The sequence below is a fragment of the Ovis aries genome, chromosome 24 (genome assembly GCF_016772045.2).
Source record: "Ovis aries strain OAR_USU_Benz2616 breed Rambouillet chromosome 24, ARS-UI_Ramb_v3.0, whole genome shotgun sequence".
NCBI classification, from domain to species: Eukaryota; Metazoa; Chordata; class Mammalia; order Artiodactyla; family Bovidae; genus Ovis; species Ovis aries.
Genome location: NC_056077.1, coordinates 36,475,034 through 36,488,332, shown reverse-complemented (window position 1 = coordinate 36,488,332; position 13,299 = coordinate 36,475,034).

The window sequence follows — 13,299 nt, the reverse complement described above, 5'->3', positions numbered from 1 at the left end:
AGGAGAGCAAGTGCAAAGAGCTCAGGGGGCCAGAAAGTGACCTAGGGATGCCCGCACCTGCGATGGGCCCAGTGGACGCGATGTTGTAGCCCACGGGGAGACTCCACCACCAAGTGATGTGCTAACCACGTGGCTCTCATCTGGGCGATTTAGCCCCCCGAGGGGTATCTGTGACTGGTTGTCACAACTGAGAATGGAATTGCTCCCGGCATCTGGCAGGTAGAGGCCAGAGTGGCTGCCTAAGGATTCTACAAGGCACAGGACAGCTCCCCCACCAGCACCTGGTCTGCAAGAAGCCTCTGGTCTAAAATGTCAACAGCACTCCAAAGTCTTGAGTCTTGCAGTTGAGCAGCCCTGACTTAGAGTATCTTAACCTTCAGAATAGGGTACCTTGAGACTCCTATAGTATAACCTAATAGCTTTATTTCATCCACGAGTTTTTGTATTTTTTTGAGTGTGACGGTAAGACTTCTTATTTCTAACTCAGACTGGGTGGGGGTGGGGAATTACAAAAATCTTCCTTCAGTTCTAACCTTTATCACTTGCTAACATTTTAAGTTTATATTCTGTCCTGTTAACAACTAGTTATTGACCCCTGAGGCATGCACAATGAAAGCTCTGGAATCACATTTCTATTTTTTTAGATCTTGTTGTTGTTGTTGTTTGGTCATTAAGTTGTGTCCAACTTTTTGCAACCCCATGGACTGTAGCCCACCAGGCTCCTGTGTCCATGGGGTTTTCCAGGCAAGAGTACTGGAGTGGGTTGCCATTTCCTTCTGCAGGGGACCTTCCCGGACCAGGGACTGAACCTGTGTCTCCTGCGTTGGCAGGTGGATTCCTTACTACTGAGCCACCAGGGAAGCCCTTAGACCAGTTTCATGGACGTGTAATTTACATATAACAAAACATACCCATTTCAAGTCTACAGTTTGACGAGTTTGGATAACTCTATATGCCTGCACCCAAAAGTTAAGGGAAAAAAAAATACAACACTAGGGGATGGGGGTGGGAGGGAGACACGAAAGGGAGGAGATATATGTATTCTCATAGCTGATTCATGTTGTTGTACAGCAGAAAACAGCACAACATTGTAAAGAAACTATCCTCCAATTAAAAATAAGTTTAGAAAACCCCCAAAAGCTATGCTTAGACTTATGGAGTAAAGATTAGAAACATAGACTTTGAAGTCGATCAGACCTCGGTTCGGAGAAGGCAATGGCACCCCACTCTAGTACTCTTGCCTGGAAAATCCCATGGACAGAAGCCTGGTAGGCTACAGTCCACGGGGTCGCTAAGAGTCGGACACGACTGAGCGACTTCACTTTCACTTTTCACTTTCATGCACTGGAGAAGGAAATGGCAACCCACTCCAGTGTTCTTGCCTAGAGAATCCCAGGGACGGGGGAGCCTGGCGGGCTGCCGTCTAGGGGGCCGCACAGAGTCGGACACGACTGAAGCGACTTAGCAGCAGCAGACCTCGGTTCAAATCCCAGCTCTGTCATCCACTAAGCCTGTTTTCTCTTCAGTAAAATTGGATTAATGGTATCCACCAAAGGGGTTATCCTGAGGATTAAACTGACACACTTGAAGCATTTAGCTCAGAGCCTGCCTGGCTCATAGCGAAGTGCTTCAGCAGTGGTCATAATTATCATGATCATTTGCATTCTCAGCGTTTCATGATATACTTGGCTAATTAGACTCCTTTTTTTTCTGCACTTATGTGTCCTTCCAGAATGATCATACCTTTTTGAAGGTTATAATAATTATATACGCACATGTGGTTCCCAGACTAGTATTTCCAACCTCTCTCCTGGCTCCAGAAGAACAGGTCAGTTTCCTGCACTTGTTATCCTCCCCGCAAACCACCTGCCATGTTTAAGGCTGCCCGGCTCCACGGCATCACGTCCAGTCTGAGGAGGCAGAAATACCTGCATCCTTTCTCTCTCACATGTGCCCTTTATTCATAAGGATGTCTTTTTAACTACTTCAAAACAAACCCAAACAGCGGTTTTACTGAAATGGGAGGCTATCTCTTGCTCATACAAGCATCTAGACATAAGCAATTCAGAGCATATCTGGAGGCTCCAGGGTATCAGGGGCCAGGCTCCTGCTCTTTCTACTTGGTTGCTCTGCATTCCAAGGCTGTTGCTTTTGCTCCCCAAGGTCTGAGTGGCTGACTACCAGGGCCACTTTTCTTGCAGCAGGATGGTGCTTGCTTGCAATTCAACAGGCACCGTGTTTAATCTGCATGCCACCTAAGCAGCTGTGGTTTTATTGGGCTGAACCATGTACAACTGCCATTTTTGTTGGTCAAATATGGTGCAATCTTGGGAATTTCATATAATTCAACCATATACCAGCTCTATTTTACAGACTAGGACCCTGACACAGAGATAAGCAACCTGCCCAAAGTCACACAGCAAGTAAATGGCAGAGAAGGAATTCGGATCCAAAGCCTCCCTGGAAGCTGGGCTGGTGGCGGTTTCTTCAGTGAGGAAGGTTTGGTTCCTCCGTCCACCACATGCTTATAACCAAGTTGAAGAGCAACACATAAACACTGGAAAGCCAAACGGCCTCAAAAGTGAAACGGCAACCGCTCAACACAGCTATGTTAGAATGTCACCAGGCCATTTGTAATTTTCCCCCCAAATAAGTGGTAAAACAAGACTTTCTTTCTCTGGAAATTGAGGAGACAGAACAATGGCTCCAGAATGGTGCGGCCAGGAAGGCTCCTAAGAGGAAGAGTCTACAACTGAGTCTTGAAAGCAGAGGGGTCAGTTTCATGGTGGTGGTGGAAGTGATGTTTAGTGGTAATAATCCAATTGCTGCTGCTAAGTTGCTTCATTAGTGTCCAACTCTGTGCGACTCCATAGACGGCAGCCCACCAGGCTCCTCTGTCCATTGGATTTTTCCAGGCAAGAATACTGGAGTGGGTTGTCATTGCCTCCTCTGAATAATCCAATTCTGTGCCATTTAATCTAAATTTGAGATATTACTACAAAGACTTGGGTTTCTGTCCTGACTTGGGTGTGTGCGCATTGGGGTGTACACTCCAGCTGTGCTCTTGTGGGTTTCTTCCTGTTGGATTGCTTCACATGTCTGGCTTGCGTATGTGCATCCGGGTGTATTTTTCTGTGTCTCTGTCTTCCCGTGTCTTAGCATCCATTTCTCTCTCTCCCTCCCATTCTTTCTTTCTCTATCACTCCCTCTCTCTCATCATCTGTCTCTCCTCGTCTTTGCTCTGTAATTGGTCCCATATAAATCCTAACTGTATCTTTTATTATGAGTTGCACACATTATATAGTTTGACATGCCCTGTCCCTAATTTAAAATGCAAAAGGACAAAATGTTCTATCGCCTCATCTAAATCTCTTTCATTGCTCCTGCTCCTGGCCTTCGATTTAATTAATGTTTTATTTTTATCAAGTTAGACATAGACATCATTTTAAAAATCAAATACTTGAAGACTAATCCTGAAAGAAAAGCAATCCCACCTCATTACACTCTCGACCCGCATCTCAGATTCAGTCATTTTCAAGTCTTTTGGTCGACCCTTCTGGTATGTACCTCCTGTTCCTAAACAGAATGCTTGTGCCTCTTTTTCTTGATTTTGTTCAGTTTTCGGTACTAAAAACAGAAAATGAGAATTTAACTCTTAAGCCTCAATCCACACACACACAGACACCTCTTCCCCTTCCCCTATTCTCCCTAAAAAAATTATATCCTAATGTTTGGTCAGAGCAGAATTCAGTGTTTATAACATTGTGATAATGGCTCAGTTATGTCTGACTCTTCGTGACCCATGGACTATAGCCGCTCAGGCTCCAGCCAAGAATACTGGAGGGGGTTGCCATTCCCTTCTCCAGGGGATCTTCCTGATTCAGGGATCAAGCCTGGGTTTCCTGCATTGTAGGCTGATTCTTTACTGTCTGAGCCACTTGGGAAGCCCCGTTTATAACATTATTATTATACCAATATTATTTACAGCTGAGCCCATTGATAAGACTATGATTATATTTTCTTTCTTGGAGTTAATTGTCAAATTAACAAGGTTTTGTTTGTCTAGTTTTCCAGCTACCAATCACAAAATCAATCCCCAAAGGTAATGGATAAGCCTAATCGAATTGGGGCCATCTGTCCTGTAGCCTGTCAGGCACACTCTAGGTGGCTTGCTGTAGGCTGGGACACAGCTTCTTCTGGGACACCTTTCACCTCTCTCCCCTCCTCCTGTCCCTGAGTCCTGTGTTTCCTCTCCCTTGGATTATTTCCTCCTTTCATTGAAGCCTCTCCTCCAACAGCTTCCTGGGAAAGTGTGCCAGGAAGATAATTTTTCTGCAGCTTCACATACCTGAGGGCTTCCCAGGTGGCACAGTGGTAAAGAATCTGCCTGCCAATGTAGGAGGTGCAAGAGACTCGGGTTCGATCCCTGAGTTGGGAAGATCCCCTGGAGAAAGAAATGACAACCCACTCCAGTATACTTGCCTGGAGAATTCCATGGACAGAAGAGCCTGGTGGTTTATAGTCCATGGGGTCACAGAATCAGACATGACTGAGCACACACACTTCAGCTACTCTGCATACCTGAAAATGTCTTTTACCCTAACAGGACTGATGGTTTGGCAAAGTACAGAATTCTAGATTTGCAACCATCTTTTCTCAGAATTTAAAAAAATTTCACAATGAATCTTTTTAAATAATAGCTTTTCAGTAAGGTGTATTAATATCATGCTTTTCCATGGAAAGACTGCTTTTTTAAAAATTGTGTTGTAACTGACATACAACACTGCATTAGTTTTAGGTGTACAACATAATGATTTGATGTAAGCATATCTCCTCCAGATTTTGAAATTATTGCTTTATTATTGTCTTCTAGTTTTCAGTAATGTTGTTGAAAAGTCTGAAGTCATTCTGATTTCCTTTTCTTTCTATAAACTTGCAGGATCTTAGCTTTGGCTTCTGCATTCTAAAATTTCAAGACTGTTTTCATATGAGTTAATTTTAATTCAGTGTATCAAATCACACTTGGGGTGTTCCTACTTAGAAATTTAGTTTCTTCAATCCTGTCAATTTTTCTAGAGGCTTATTTTCATACTTTCTTCCTGTCTAATTTTTTGATGTGGGATCAGTCTCCTAAATGGATCCTTGAATTTACTTATTGTGTGTGTGTGTCTTTCTTATTCATAGGGCTTCCATTGTGGGTCAGCTGGTAAAGAATCCACCTGCAATGTGGGAGACCTGGGTTCCATCCCTGGGTTGGGAAGATCCCCTGGAGAAGGGAAAGGCTACCCACTCGTTTTCTGGCCTGGAGAATTCCATGGACTGTATAGTCCATGGGGTTGCAAAGGGTCGGACAAGACTGACCAACTTTCACTTCGCTTGTCATTTGTTCTACAGATTTTTTTCCACCTACTTTCCAACATTTCTGCTGAATTTTTCATTTTCAATACCATAGTTTTAATTTTTAAGAGCCCCAAAAAGGGGGTTCTCTGAATGTTCTTTTAACATGGTCTTTTGTATTTATTTCAAGGATGAAATATCAATCTTATTTATCCAACAACTAACAATATTAATTTTTTTCTCTAAGATTTTCTTCTGCTTCTACCCCTCCCAAAGTCTTTTTTTTTTTTTCTCTTTGTTGCTTTGGATCCTGTCTCTTATGGTCAAAGGTTGGTATGACCTTTTAGGTCTCTGTTTATATGTCAGTATCCAAAGATCTTTCTCTTAAGCCAGTCAGTTAATCCAGAAAAAAGAGAAAGTGAAAATGTTAGTCACTCAAGTCCTGTTGGAGGCTCCTCTGTCCATGAAATTCTCCAACTAAGAATATTAGAGTGGGTAGCCATTCCCTTCCCCAGGGGATCTTCCTGATCCAGGAAGCGAACTCAGGTCTCCTGCATTGCAGGCAAATTTTTGTTTAGCCATCTGAGCCACCAGGAAAGCCCTGGAATCCAGAGAGGACTCCATGAATCATCAGAGAGGGTGTGGGTGTCACAGTCTTAGCTTCCAACACTAAAAAATGCAAATGAAGGGAGAGGGCCGCCTGGAGGTCTCCCCTGCCCTGTTAGACCCCGTACCCTCAGCTGTGTTACACCCTCTGGCTCAGACTTCCTCTTGCTATACCTCTCCAGACAGTCAGCATCACATCTTCAGCCTGGATTGCTGGAGGGACAGTCATCTTGCTCAGGATGAGGAAGGGGAACTAAGAATCTGTTTCTTTATCAACTTTAACTGTGGTAAAATACCCTTAACATAAAATGCATCATCTTAACCAGCATACAGTTCACTAGTGTCAGATCCATTCACACTATTGTGCAGCCCATCTCCAGAACCCTTCATCTTGCAAAACTCACACTCTGCCCCTGCTAAACTCCCGATTCCTCCTCCCCCCAGCCCCTGCCAACCACCATCCTACTTCCCATCTCCATTTGAGACTCTGAAGTAACTCAGCGAAGTGGAATCACACAGTATCTGCCCTTTTGTGGCTGCTATATTTCCCTTAACATAATGCCCTCAAGATATGTCCATGTTGTAGCAGGTGTCATAATTTCCTTCCTTTTCAAGGCTGAAAATATTCCATTGCATATAAGTACCACATTTTGTTTATGCATTATCTGCCAATGGATATTTGGGTTGCTTCCACCTTTTGGTGGAATAATACTGCTAATACTTGTGAATAACACTGCTATGAACATGGGTGTACAAAATTTTTCATAAACTGTTGCCTGATCTCTTTGTTCAACCCCATTTCACTGCCTACCATTTTCAGGGATACCTGGTCTCTCTAACATCTGAGCCTTTCTGGGATCTGTGGCACCAGCCAGCTTTCTACTGAGATCCCCCACTGCTAGCTTAGGTCTTAGCTGTCTTTGGTCTGCTATGAGGCACTTGCCATGGTCCATCGGCTTTTCAACTTCAAAACATTTTGTTGTCGTTTTTCTCCTTTTCCTCCTCTTTATCCACGAGGGTTTATATCTTAAAAGAAAAACTTAAACTATCATTTCAGTGGTGTTTCAGGAAGGAGAAGAGATAAATGTCAATGTACCTTCATACTTAGTCTCTAAATTGTGGTCCTTCTGACTGATATTATTTCTGATTATTTTCCCGCTTGTGGGTATGTGACTTTCAATTTTTTAAAAAAGAAGTGTTATTTCCTCAGTGTAAAAATATACGTGATTATGAAAAACAGTAACAGTTCCTCAAAAAGTTCAACTAAGTTACCAAATGACCTAGCAATTCCATTCCCAGGCATATGCTGAAGAGAATTATAGATGCATGTCCAGGGAATCCCCTGGTGGTTCAGCGGTTAAGACTCTGTGCTTTCACTTCGGAGGGCCAGGGTTCGATCCCTGGTTGGGGAACAAGGTTCCCACAATCCAATAAAAAATAAAAATAAATAAACATATGTCCACACCAAAACAAATATAATATGAATGTTCATCGCAGCATTATTCATAATAGCTAAAAAGTATCAACTATTCAGATGTTCATTAGCAGACGAGTGGATATACAAAACGTGATTTAGTGAAATGGTATTTAGCCATAAAAATGAACTACTGACACTTACAACAAGGATGAACCTTGAAAGCATGGTGCCAAGTGAAAGAAACCAGACACCCAAAGGTTACATGTTGTACGAATCCATTTATGTGATTATGCTAGGAACCACGGAACTGTACACTTCAAGATGGTGAATTTTGTGGTATAGGAATTACACCTCAATTTCTTTTTTGGCCATGATGCAAGGCTGGTGGGATCTTAGTGCCCAGATCAGGGATTGAACCTGGGTCCGCCACAGTGAGAGCTCAGAGTCTTAACCACTGGACCACCAGGAAACTCCCTCACTTTTTAAAATGTATGTGGGTGAGAGGAAGAGCAAAAACTAGGGCAAAAAAATATCTTTTTTTTGGCCTGTGCCACACAGCATGTAGGATCTTGGTCCCCCCGCCAGTGGTCAAACCCATGGGGTGAAAGCACAGAGTCCTAACCGCTTACCAGGGAAAAAACAATTTTAACGTAAGAGACATAAAAATGCGATAGTATATTAATTTCTTTTTTTTTTTTTTGTCATGGACCATGGAGAGGTGGAATGTGAAGATCAAGATCTACCTCATGGGCTAAACCTCTGACGCTCACATAATATTTAACCATCAAACAGCTGGGATTGGCCATGATGCTGAGAAAGAAAAAAACTCTGGTGGCAGCAGAGGACCACAGCAGCAAGGTCACAACCAGGCTTCTCCGCTGGCTCAGCGGTAAAGGAGCTGCCGGCCAACGCAGGAGATACAGATTCGATCCCTGGGTCAGGAATATCCCCTGGAGGAGGAAATGGAAACCTGCTCCAGTGATCTTGCCTGAAAAAAGTCCCCGGGAAGATCCCACATGCTGTGGAGCAAGCGAGCCGCGTGCGACAACTACTGAGCCAGTGCTCCAGAGCTCGGGAGCCAAAACTGCTGAGCCCACGTTCCCCAACTATTGCAGACCACACGCCCTAGGGCCTGTGCCCTGCAACAAGCGGAGCCACTGCAACGAGAAGCCGGCACACCGCAACCAGAAGAGCAGCCCCCACTCGCCACAACTAGAGAAAAGCCCACACTGCAACAAAGACCCAGTATGGCCATAAATAAACAGATTTTTTAAAAAATCACAACCAGCATTCGAATCTCAACTCTGTCCCTTGTGTCTTTTGTTCTTATCTGTAAAGTGAGAAGTTTGGATTAAATCCTGAACCCTTCTCAGATAAGATTTAGCAGTTCTGGGTTGAGGCCCAGAAATCTGATTTTTTTTTAAGTTCCCACATGTTTCTCTTGCCTATCTATGTTCAGAAACCACTTTTGAGAAAAAGGAGTATTCCAATGGTTAAAAAAAAAAATTATGTCAGAACTTCCCTGGCAGTTCAATGGTTAAGACTCCAAGTTGCCAATGCAGGGGCAGAGGTTCAACCCCTAGTCAGGGAACTAACATCCCATATTCCCCATGGTGCAACCAAAAAGTAAAATAAATTTTAAAAAAGAAGATAAAAAAATCATATCAAACTGTGTGTATTCTGAGACTCTTGAACTTCAGAAATTCTTTTTATGAAGGTCAATGGATTAAAAAGTCAGACCCCCCCCCCCCACTGAATGCTAAGTATATTTGCCAATAAGAAACATGTAACAAATATAGTTATTCTAGAGCAGAGCTGGTATCAAGTCCATCTGTCTAGGACCCTATTTGGAAGGGTAAGTTATATATGCAGCTCATTCCCACACTCCATGCTCTTTAAAGCCTCAGTGGCCTTTACCTGTCCTGTCCCCCATGCCTGGAATACTCTTCCAATCATCTTAGACAATTCTTATGCACCCTCCAAGACCCAGTAAATTTCCTTTCCTTCAGAAAGCCTCTTTGACCTCTCTCACTGAGCTAATGCCCCATTCTCTGTGTTCTCTTAATGCTCTATGTTCATCGGCCATCACGGCATGAGCTCTAACAAATTACCTCAAAACATAGTGGCTTGAAACAACAATGATAACTTATCATCTCCCAGGTCTGCGGGTCAGGAACTGAGGACATGAATTGTCTCTGCTCCACGATGTTTGGGGCCTCAGCTGGAAGACTGGAAGCTTGGAGGGCTGAAGCCACTTGCTGGCTGGACTGAGGCTGGAGGATTCCTTTTCCAGGTGGGTCACGCCCATGGCTGGAGAAGGCAATGGCACCTCACTCCAGTGCTCTTGCCTGGAAAATCCCATGGACGGAAGAGCCTGGTAGGCTGTAGTCCATGGGGTCGCTAAGAGTCAGACACGACTGAGCTACCTCACTTTCACTTTTCACTTTCATGCACTGAAGAAGGAAATGGCAACCCACTCCAGTGTTCTTGCCTGGAGAATCCCAGGGATGGGGGAGCCTGGTAGGCTGCCGTCTATGGGGTCGCACAGAGTCAGACACAACTGAAGCGACTTAGCAGCAGCAGTAGCAGCATGCCTATGGCAGACGAGTTGGTGCTGGCTCTTGGCAGAGGTCTCATATCCTCCCCGTGTGGGCCTCTTGGCAGGCTGTTTGGGTGGCCCCAGGATAGGGCAGCTGGCATCCCCCAGCATGGGCGATCCAAAAGACAGCAAGGTGGAAATGCAGAGTTCTTTATGACCCAGCCTCAGAGGTCACACACTAGCGCTCCATCACATTCTATTTGTCAGAAGTAAGTCCTTAAGCCTAGCAAACATTAAAGGCGAGGGGAATTAGATTTTGTTTCTTGGAGGAAGGAGAATCATAGAATATGTGGACATATTTTAGGACCACCACAACCACTGTGCATTACATAATAATTACATGTTTTGCTGTAGACACCCCCATAACAGGCTCTGACACAGGGCCTGGCACCAACGGAACACTCAAAAGATATTTAGCAATTGGTTGGATATCAGAGAATTTAATCCCCTGGACGACGGAGCAGTTGGACCTTATCTGGCTTCTGAGAATGGGCTCAACAAACTTGGATGCAATGGTCCAGGCTGTCTGATCTCCTGCAAAGGCCCTCAACACTCTCCTAGCAAATCCCTCAGGCTTGGTTAGGACATTTCAAGGTTTAGGGTGGGATACAATAGGGCTTCCCAGCTGGCGCAGTGGTAAAGAATCCACTTACCAATGCAGGAGACACAGGAGACGCAGGTCCAATCTCTTGGTCTGGAAGATCCTCTGGAGAAGGGAATAGCTAGCCACTCCAGTATTCCTGCCTGGAGAATTCCATGGACAGAGAAGCCTGGCGCCCTACAGTCCATGGGGTCACAAAGAGCTGAACACAAGTGAGCAGCTGAGCGCGTGTGTGCGTACACATACACACACAGCTGCTGCTGCTGCTAAGTCACTTCAGTCGTGTCCGACTCTGTGCGACCCCATAGACGGCAGCCCATCAGGCTCCCCCGTCCCTGGGATTCTTCAGGCAAGAACACTGGAGTGGGTTGCCATTTCCTTCTCCAGAGCATGAAAGTGAAAAGTGAAAGTGAAGTTGCTCAGTCGTATCAGACTCTTAGTGACCCCATGGACTGCAGCCTACCAGGCCCCTCCAATCCACAGGATTTTCTACTCAAGAGTACTGGAGTGGGGTGCCATTGCCTTCTCCACACGCACACCAGTACAATGCTATAGAGCTTAAAATACAGCACACATGTTCCAGAGACACAGTAAACTCAACACGCCCAAACCATATGCCTGTCCCTTTCGTAAACCTGCAGCTCCCCTGGTATCATCATTCCAGTGAAGGACATCAGAAACCCAGGCACCATCCCGCATTCCCACCTCTGCTTCCCGCCCTCCTCAGACCACTCAGACACTAAGTCTTATAATGAGGGGCAGGGACCCAGGGGGCAACACCCAATTAGTACAGGGTGGGTATTTGGATCCATATGAACACTGAGTACTGTCTATGGACTGGATAAATGATATGTCTCATTTACACAGTTTCAATAACATGTTAATAACATGCTAAAGTACAAATTCACCTGAAAGTATTCCTGAATTCAGGACATTTTCGGTAATATCAACAGTCTTCTTCATGGGGACCTGTGAAAACTTTTGGTGTTAAGGAGAGATCCCTAAAATCAGCTCCCCCAATACATTTGCACCTGTGAAAAATGTAAACAAATTATGAAATAGTCATACAATGGAATACTAGATAGCCATAAATAGCAGTTAAGAGGTACCTTAAGAACTGATATGGAATGATTTCCAAGATATACCGTTAACTGCAAAAGGCAAGTTGCGAAAGCAATGGGCCACAAGTCAGACCTAGGCCTGCAACGGCCCTGGGAACACTGGAGCACTTGGTTCCCCCAGAGAAGAAAGCTGGAGACCAAGCTGGAGACCAGAGTCTGAAAATGAGGGTTGGGAAGAGATGCTTTTTGCAATATAGCCTTAGCACCTTTTGTATTTTAAATGGTGTGATTGCACTGCCTATTTTTCGAAACCGAATTGAATTGAAATTTTAAGGGAGAGTCATCCAAATAGTTGGCATCGATGATTTTCGATTCTATCTCCTTAACGTCACAGGCATCCAAACTTCTCTCATAAAACTCTTGAGCGGCTCCTCACTGTTTTTTGCATCAAATTCATCAACAAGACAGGGCATTCACAGCCCTTGTGATCTGGCCCTTTACAGCTCTCAGCGCTCTCTCTCTGACTCCTCTCCCAAAATCTCCGGTCTAGAACTGTGAGAAATGAATGTCTGTTGTTCATAAGCCTCCCGAGTCCCAGATATGCTGTTATACTAATAACAGCATCAACAGACCAGGCCACCTCCCATTCAATCCATCTTCTAAACAGCCACCATAGTTTCCGTCTCAAAACTCAGATCTAATTGTGTCATTTTCTTTCTCAAAATCTTGCAGAAAATCTGAAGCCAGTTTACCTGTGGTTCAAGGCTGCTGGCTTCCTTCCAACTCCCCGACAGGATGGGTTTCTCATACCTCCAGCCGTTGTCACGCTTCTGGGGAGCCCCCTTCCTCCCCTAACCTCAGTGGCTCATCTCCACCCACATTCCAGGGTCCAACTCATGTGTTACCTCTCCTAGGAAGTACTTCCTGCCCCGTCTCTGAGGTGAGTTAGACAACTCTTCTCCTTCTTTCAGCCTTCTGTAAAGACTTACTGTCACCAGTAAACTAGGACCCCTACCAGATGCTGTCGGTGCAGAAGTTAAAAACACAGCCCTTACAGAGATTATCCTACCAAGTGATGTAAGTCAGAAAGAGAAAGACCAGTATCATATGATATATCACTTACATGTGGAATCTAAAATGTGGTACCAATGAACCTATCTATAAAACAGAAACAGACTCACACAGAGATCAGACTTGTGGCTGTCAAGAGGGAGGGAGAGGGATGGACGGGGTAGATACAAACAACTACATTTAGAATGGATAAACAAGGTCCTACTGTATAGCACAGGGAACTATACCCAATCTCTTGGGATAAACCATCGTGGAAGAAAAAGAATATAGAAAAGAAGAATGCATATAGGTGTATAACTGAGTCACTTTGCTGCACAGCACTGTAAATCAACTATTCTTCAATAGAACAAAACATAGCCCTTACTCTTAAGAAAACAGCAAGTCAGTGACAAGGCATCCGTTAGCATTACATCAGCGCCTCCTCACCGAGTTCTCAGTCCTTGGACTGGGAAGTCAACTCCGGGGTGGAATTTTTAATCTTTCAACCAACTGAACAGTTTCTGCCCTCCTTCCCTGTCCTCCCAGGACACGGTGTACACAGCCAGAGTCTTATCGCCTGGTAATAGAGAGCTCAATTGTCTCATTTATCTCCTCTACCAGATGGTGT